The sequence below is a fragment of the Octodon degus genome, unplaced genomic scaffold (genome assembly GCF_000260255.1).
Source record: "Octodon degus isolate 3935 unplaced genomic scaffold, OctDeg1.0 scaffold00007, whole genome shotgun sequence".
NCBI lineage: Eukaryota > Metazoa > Chordata > Mammalia > Rodentia > Octodontidae > Octodon > Octodon degus.
Window position 1 is genome coordinate 19,707,378 of NW_004524583.1, and position 7,380 is coordinate 19,714,757.

Genomic DNA, 7,380 nt, shown 5'->3' on the forward strand with positions numbered 1-7,380 from the left:
CTGTGTCTCCCTGTCTCTCTGTGTTGGTGTCTGTGCCTCTCTGCCTGCCTGTCTGTCTGTCTGTCTCTCTCTGGGTCTCTGTCTCTGTCTCCCTCCCCCTCAACTTTGCCAAGAGAAGTGCATTTTCTCCTTGTTGGCAGTAAGTCACTCTAGCATAGACCGCGTCGCAGAGAGAAGGCCTGGCCTCTCTTGGCGCCATGGTTTCTACTCAGAACCTGGTTTCTTACTTCTGTCTCACTGTCCCATTCCTCTAGCACAGTAACAAGAGGAGTGGGTGTGGCTCAGTGCTAGGCCCTTGCCTGGGTTTGATTCCCAGCACCCAAACTAAAAACAAACAAAAATAGCAGTAATAAAACAATGACACAACTTAAAAGTCTCTCCAGTTTAGCCCACTCCAGGCCCCAAGCCAACCTAAAAAAGAAAGGCAAAACGTATGCTAAGGCCAGTGTTTCCCCTACGTCTTCTATCACATAGTGGACCACTCCAGTTTTGTTTCTGTTCTCTCCCTCCTGCCCACACTCCAGACACCCTAGACTATATCTTCTCTTCCTTCTCTTCTTTATCTTTTCCTTTCTCTCTTACTCTCTTCCTTTGCTCCTTACCTTTCTCCCTCCTTGCCTTTATCCTTCCCTCTCTCTTTGTGCTATGGGTTTCGCTTTGACATTTCCTTGTTTTTCCTTACTCATCAGTTAATTCCCAGAGTCATCCTGCTCTACGAAGCCTTTCCTTTGCTCCCGGTTCTCTCTTGTACCTTCCCATTCAGCTTTTGGGCATTGCTGTGTAAATGCTATCTTTGTGTATTAAGATGATACAGCTATATACATATTATTTTTCCTCCTGAAGGCTATAAATTCTCTGGGGAGCGAGACTTGGAATATTTCTCTCTTGCAAGCTCATTGTTTATCACAGTGACATTCAATTTAATGAATTAATAAGCAACTCAAAAGCACAGATTTAAGGTTTAGACCTGAGCAGAAATCTCAATCCAGCAATTTATTTGCTGTGTAATTTTAAGGAAGCTACCCACCCTTTCACCGATCACTTACAAACTGAGGACATGCATGCAACTGTACTTTAAGACTATATTCTTAGAGCATAAGTGGACAGTAGTACCTGTATCACTGAACTCATTTTGTAACAAAGTGATTTTTGCTTTCAAAATGCTATCAAATAAAAACATGTCCCTTAAAAAAAATGTGGACATTACAATCTTCCCCATGGCTTCCTGTACAGGTTGAGATTCTGCATATTCAGTCCCTAATGCAGAGCTTATTTTTTTAAATAAAATAATTTTATTTGTAACTTTGTGAAAATATGTGCTCATTTAGGTCGTAATAATCAAGTACAGTAATTGATGATGGAGTGGGAGAAAAGGAAGTTATTCAGAAATCACTGACAGGAATCTATAAAATGAATCATCTGTTTGATTGAAAATTGACCTCTCCAGAGAAGAGGTGTGAATCAGGATTTTAGGTAGATCTTTCTGGATCTTGTGAAGGGAATAAGGAGATGTTCTTCCTCTGGCTGCTTTGTGACATCTTATAAACTCACTGATATTGCCCACACATAGGGAGGCATTATATCAGTCTTTCTCTGATGTAGTTGCTTGGGCAGGATGCCTGGTTTATTGTTGTTTTCATTTTTTTCTCATGAATTGGTCAGAAATTATTATTATTATTATTATTATTAATTTTTTTTTTTGCGGTTCCAGGGATCGAACTTTGGACCTTGAGCTTCCATGCAGGTGTGTAAGCCACTGAGCTATCTCCGGCCCATGGTCAGAAATCTTTTGGTTGCAAGTAACTAAAACATAATACAAACCAGCTCAAAAATTTATGGGGACAGTATCAGAGTAATCAGACCTAGAAACGAAGGGTTCACCGGTAGGCTTAAAGGGAAACTGCTGGAGGCCATTAACCGGTATCCATTCTATTCCTCTGCTGAGTCAAGTTTATGGCCCTTCTCACCTTGCCCATTACCCGTGAATCACGTGCTATGCCCCAGGGGTTGCACCTTCACCCATTGCCTAGATACTTGCTGACCCCAAGATCCGAGACTTCCTCATTCCTGCACTCTCTATATATACCCAGCACCTCCCCTGAATAAACTGAGACTTGATCAAAATCTTGACTTGTCTCCATTCTTCGTGTCTCTGTCCCCTCTTCAATTCCCCGCTCCTCCCCCAGGTGACCTTCGTTAACTGACCTGCTGGTTGACTGACCTGACTGTCCTGGGTTCGGGACAGGAAACTCCTTCTGTAGAGTTGTTGTAGCTCCAGGCTCTTGCTTTTATGTAACAAAATGATTGCTTTTATTCTAGACTCCTTAATCCACTTACTAGGGCTGAGAGGGGAAGCTTCTGCTTGGGATTTCTCAGCAAAATCTTTGCGTATCCTCTGGATTCTGACTTACTCGCTCATTTTTTAATCAATCATGGTGGATAGCTGTGTGGCAAATCCTGGCTAACTTGAGCCCAAACAGATCTCTTGAGTGGCACTCTGTGGACACGGCAGTTAACACATAGGATTGAGGTGGGCGTTGCCAATGGAACTTCAGGTACAATTCAGAAGAGATAGGAGGCAACTGGGAAAAGATTCCAGAGAGAGAGAATATTCATAAACATTCTCTTCACATACATTGAACGTCTCTGGAGGTGACACTGTGGTGGCAAACACTGCTAGTCTTTTGTAGCACTGCTTGCTGTCTTCCAATGTCTAGGTAAATGCCTAGGGAAGGAAAAAAAAGTAGAGGCGTGGGAGGAGAAACTCTTTCAGTATGTGTGCTAGAGAGGACATGTTGCTAGCATTATTTTGAATTTGCTGATAAGGCATGTGCTGCTTTTAATTTAGGATGGAGTCATTTTCAATTTAATTTTTGTCACCAGGGGCAGCTGCACTGTGTTCTGTACACACACTGCTACTTCCCTTGGGAAGGCCCCTTCTCTCCAGCTAAGAAGCATCATTTTCTGCTTCCTTCCATGTGGAAGACAGTTTCAAGCAGAGTGCACTTTGAGCACTGTCGAAGAAAGTGAGTAGATTTTATGAACATAACGTATGAATAAATAATTTTCCGTTAATGATTATAAAACTCCAATATAGTAATAAATACATGCTTACTCCCTAAATATATTATTCTAAGTCCTCCCTGTCTAAGTCATAAAGGTGTGTGAAGAAAAAATTTCTTTGCTACACTTTGGATATTCTTTCCGTATCTTGAATGTAAGTAATAGAATTGAAAGGGTTGTATTGTACTTTCTTATAAAACATGAATAGTTTCTCTTATTTATATGATTTTTCTTAATTACTTTTAAGTACTAAATATCTGGTTCACATTTTACAAAGGATTTGAGACATCCACAGTCAATCACTAACTAGATTAAAATAGCACATGGAAAGTTAGATTTTGTGAATTCTGGTTAGGGGCTAAATTGTGTTGTTTCTCTTTAACTTAAAACTCATGTTGAGGTCTTCAACCCTAATGAATATGCAACCATATTTGTTAACTGGCTTCTGAGGAGATGATAAACTTAAAATGAAGTCTTAAGGGGAAGTGCTACTAACACCTGACTGTTCTCATCTTAGAAACAGAGCTTACGACATGGACGTGTACAGAAGGAGGACTATGGGAAAATGCACCCAGAGTTGGTCGTTTGCCTCAGGACAGACCTTGACCATAGACGTCTAGCTTTCCTCACTGTGAGAAAATATGTGTTTGTTGCTTTAACCACAACACCTGTGGTATACTGTTGTGGCAGCCATAGAAAATTCACCCAAATCTTCTACGAATGCATGTTTAAGGCCAGTTTGTTTCCTCCTGAGGATATAGAAGTCAGCATCTAAGACAGACTTACCCAAGTTCCCTCATCGTCCAGCGAGAGGCTGGCCTGGGGTAGGCGTAAGGAAAATGTTCGTTGCGCTGAACTGAAGCAATCCAGGCTATATTTTGACCACAGCAGTGGCAGAATGGCCGGCTGCCAGCATAGCATGCAGTTGCCCCTTGAAGTTTCCAGGCTGCTGCTCGTCTGGTTCTCCCCATAAAAATATATTTTTGTTCTTCCTTATTTTCAAATAAGATGTAGAAATACGCACATATAAAAATGTTTCCTCATTGTCAAAATAATTCAGTCAAGAACAATATATGAAAAACAGAGTAAAACTCACCCAGATGTCCCATGCCCAAAGTACCACCATGGTAAGGTCGGCATTATTTATATTTTTGTCAGGATCTTTCTTTCAGTGTGGTCATCAATGTTTTTCCTTAACTAAAATCATCATGATTTATATAACATGTGCTGTATTATCTTATGCTTTCCCCCATATGATACAGCGTAGGTATCTTTTCATGCTAGAAAATAAAATTAAGGTAGACCTACGGTAGCAATTTCAAAAGGCTGAATTCTATTTCATTTAAGGAATGTGTGATAGCTTATTTAGCTTAATGGATGGTGAAATTGTTTCTTGTGTTTTCCTAATGTGAACAGTGCTGTGAGGATTTGCTCTCTTTGTTTGGTTCGTCTCTTTTTATCCTTTTTTCTACTTCTAATCTCTTTACGCGGTACACCATGTGCAGGCTATTGTTGAACCAGCAATATAGACGCAGAAACACTGCAGGTGCCTTGCAAGGAAATCTGTGTGTAATTTCTCTTGATCAGAACACAATTATTTGCTCCCAGAAACCACCTGGTCATGAGTTGTAGACTCAACTATCAAACTGCCTCTGATCTTTCCACTTGGATATATCAAATTCAAGATTGCACAAATCCAGCTCTTGGTGTCTGTCCTGAATGGGTCCCTCACTGACTGGTTTTGCTTGCTGCAGTCTGCTGCTGCAGTCAGAATGGGCAGGAGTCATCCTACATCTTCCCTGGTCTTCATGTCTCATGTGGAGTTTGATTGCACTGGAGAGTCTCTGAGGGCTTTATCCCCTAATGCATCTCTAAGTCGCCCTCTTTTTCCTATCTCCACGGCCCACTGGGTCTCTTACTTAGGTGTTCACAACCTTCTCACAGGTCCCTCACGTCCTTCTCTGTGTTCCTCCCCTAGAGCCTCGGGGTGATGGTGCTACAAAGACAGATGCTGCTGTCCCAGAGGTTCTTTCCTTTCCACTGACTTATGTACGCATAAAAAGAAAAACAAAGGGACACATTTTAATAAAATGATGCATTTCATGTAACACCTATTTGTAATGAAATCATGTATCTGTCAATTGCACATAAATAATAAAAGTAATGATTCCTCCACTTCAAGGATCACGTACAGCCCAGCTGAACACACCTCGGTGGTTCTCCTTTATGCCTTGATTTCCAGGAAGTGTTTTAACCTTGCTTTGGTTTGCAACCTTGGAATGACAGGGCCCTTATTTAGGTCTTGATCTTACCTTGTATTTCCTCTCCCTCTCTGCTCCAGCCCCAGTTTCTGATGGATCCTTGAACATCACAATGTTTTCCTGTCTGAACTTATCCAAACTCTTCCCCTGCCTGGTCTGCTCTTCCTGTTTTGGAGCTTAACTTCTTTCCTTTCCTAGTTTGCCACTTAAATGTACCTTTGACAGAGAGACATTGAGGACTTTAAGTGTGTCTTTCACTTTTTCTGTTTCCCTTAAAACTATTGGGTCTGCAAATATTTTATTTTATTTATTTATCTATTTATTTTTTGTCTATCTCTTCTTTTGGGAAAGGGTGTGTGTCCCTTATTCCACAACTCACCTGTACAACCAGAGTCTTATTAAATAAACTGAGGATTTTGCTTTTCTTTTCTTTTTTACTTTTTTTTACTTTTTGTTTTTTATTCTTGGATACATGTGCTTAAGACCATTAACCTTCAGGCTTAACCTCACAGGAAGCCCCAGGCAGTCTTAGTACTTAACAAGGTATGTTCCCACCGGATGGAGTCTGCCTTTCCTGAGTCTAAGTTTGCGATGGGTTGATAAGGATCAGGGCCATGGGGACTGTGACCTGAAGAGTGGGGAGAGAAGGGACCAGCCCTAGAGTGGGGAGTGACTCAGCACAAAAGGGTATACAAAGGAATTGAGGAAGGTTTCTGAGCCCCACTTCCTGGGAGGCGTTCTGATCTTTGCCAGGCTACTTCCGAAGACCTCCAATCTTCGCAGTGGAGCGTGGGTCTTTGCAGTCAGAGGGAAGAGAGCGGCTTGATGAATGCCACAGCTGCTGCTCTTCCTCTGCTCTTCATTGTTTTCTTTCTTTTTTTTTTTTTTAAAGGAATATAAAACTATTTATTGACCACTGTTCACCATTATTTACAATAAAGTAAACAATATACATTAGGATAACATTCTGACTACTACAAAGTTGTTTTCCTGGCTTCTGCTGAAAACAGTAACTCAAATACTGAAGATTGAACCTACATGTAAGGAACAAGTTGGGATCAAGAAATAACATGCAGATCAATAGTTTAGATTACAAGTGTGTCCGCTCATTTATTCTAGGTCTTAAATTGTGAACACCACCAGCCACTCAGTAGGTTTCCGACAGCCAAGTCAAGACATACATGAATCCTGACTTTTGAGTGCAGATTTCAACTTGCTGTGAAGTAATGAGTCTTGAGGAATTTTTAATGTTCCCTTGTTAAGTCTTAGCAAATTCAAACAAACCAAGTTTTGACTTGCTACCTTATTCGGGTGGGAAAGTTGTTGGTCGAGATAAGAATTTTTTTTTTCTCTTTTTGAGTCACGGTCTCACGATACGGTTCAGGCTGGCCTTGTGCTCACTTTGTAGCCCAGGCTAGTCTTGAACTCCCAGGATCCTCCAGCTTCAGCCTCCCAAGGGCTGGGATTCTAGGCATGCGCCACCATGCCCAGCTAGATAAAGACTGTTTTTGCGGGGAGTTTTGGAAGTAAATTGCATTTTTGTGACTAAAGACAGATACAGATTCTGATATGGCTGCTTTGAAAATACCTACTTTAAACTGTCCAATTAACCACAAAACCATCTATTTAACTTAAAAGGTTATGGCTTCAGAAAACTTTATATTTAACTGGAAGTGATTTCTTACGTTGCTTAGAACGATGATGTCTCAAACATGAGGTTATCACTCATAGTTTTTGTTTTGGTGAATGTTTAAAAACAAAACAAAAACCACTTACCTAGGAATTTTATTTATATACACACAAGCAAAAAACTCAGAATAGTCCTTAAGTATATGAGCTAAAACATGAGTTGGACTATGTACAATTTCCCCCAACATTTAGAGAAGCAGTGGAAATGTATCAGGCTGCCAAATGCTCTTTTCTGATAAAGGAAGCAACTACAAAAGCTTTATTTGTTCAAAGTAACCAGTGCTATAGATGCAAAACAAACAAAACCCAACAACTCCCCCAAATACTACTTTTAAAACTGACATATTAAACTTGATTTTCATTAGAA